This window comes from Hippocampus comes, unplaced genomic scaffold (genome assembly GCF_001891065.2).
Source record: "Hippocampus comes isolate QL1 unplaced genomic scaffold, H_comes_QL1_v1.1 scaffold245, whole genome shotgun sequence".
Classification (NCBI taxonomy): domain Eukaryota; kingdom Metazoa; phylum Chordata; class Actinopteri; order Syngnathiformes; family Syngnathidae; genus Hippocampus; species Hippocampus comes.
The window spans coordinates 470,260-471,891 of NW_017805834.1; positions in this window are offsets into that span (position 1 = coordinate 470,260).

The following is a 1,632-nucleotide window of genomic DNA, read 5'->3' on the forward strand; positions in this document are numbered from 1 at the left end:
AAATTGTCACAAAATCAACCTGCCATTTATTCATTTCGTTTTGAAGATTTTTGGGGTCTTGGTCTGTTTTGCACAAATCATAAGAAAAAAAAAAAATACCAAAGATACAAGGTGTCAATAAAACCACAAAAAGTACTTCTTATGATTTGTCTTTGTACATGGTGTAATGATTGCTTTTTACATTCTGTGAAATAAAATAATATATGAATATTTGAAGTGTTTGTTCATTAAAACTGATGTAAATACTGTACAGCATATTATATTAGATGAATGCACTGTGTCTGAAATTTTACATTTTGATTGTTTATTAGCCTCCACAACATTATTTTTGCAATTTCAAATTAATTTAAGATTCCTTGAGCCACGGGAGGAGGCCAAGTGTTCCCTCTAATTTTCCATGTTTCTGAGCATTCACACAAACCTGAGCATTTCATGGACCATGGTGAGCAACATCAGACACTGGGCCGAACCAGTATAACACCTGTCCAAAAAGCTGAGGTCAGAACAACTTGATATGGGTAGGGCTGGACTGGCACAAAACCACAACTCTGGCATTTTGACTTAGACCAGCTCACGTGACTGGCTACCATGTAGCTCTGCCACTGATTTTGACAGGTTGTTTGCTTTCTATATTGTACATTCAATAATGGACTGCTCCTTCTAAACTGTGGGCCAGTCACTTGGGATAGTAAAATGGAGGAAAATAATTAAATAGAACCACATCACCTCCAAAAGATGCTGGCCCATCTGGTATCTGCCCTGAAAGCCAAATGGCCAATCCAGTCCTGAATGTAGGTGTGTAACAAAAAAAAAAACAACCTATTAACAGAACATATGACTGAATAGAGATTTGTGACACCAATAAAATGATCTCTCATCTGTCACTTTTATATTAGTACACATCATTTTTAGCATAATTAAGTCTCAATACCATGTACAGTATATAAATATGGTCCAATATTGTCCACTCATAAATACAGTAATCCCTCGTTTATCGTGGGGGTTACGTTCCAAAAAGAACCCGTGATAAGTGAAATCCGTGAAGTAGGATTTATTTAAAAAAAGCCAAAAAATGTGAGGACGAAATTTCAAATATACTGTATATGAACAGGCCAGCGATCCCGCGGCGTGCAGCCGATGTGTTAATGTTTAGACATTTAAGCATAGAAGAGACCAGTGGCGGGCTGTGCATTTCAACCTTAGGCCTTCAGTGACGTCACATACATGAACGCAATACTGTATAGGCTCGTCAAGCAGCACTTAATTTCAGGAGCATTTAAAACCATCAAATATGCATTCACAATTAAGAGCAGGAAACTAAATTTACAGATAGTCAAAAACAAAAAGATGATTTAAAAATACGAAATAAAATGCCACCCAAATTACGCTGTGTGATCTGAAACAAGTCTGTCCAATAAATTGCGCAATGTCGCAGTTTCATATAAGACACCAACCAAACAATAACAAAACAAACTATTCTTTGAAAATAAACAGATCATTTTCATTTTGAAAATCGGCGAAACAACAGCAAATAACTGAAAATGTTGAGCAGCTGAGATTGAACGAACTTTCGTGCACGAAGGTGACTACAATGCGCCATTATAAATTGCAGGTGAGCAGATTTATTTGATA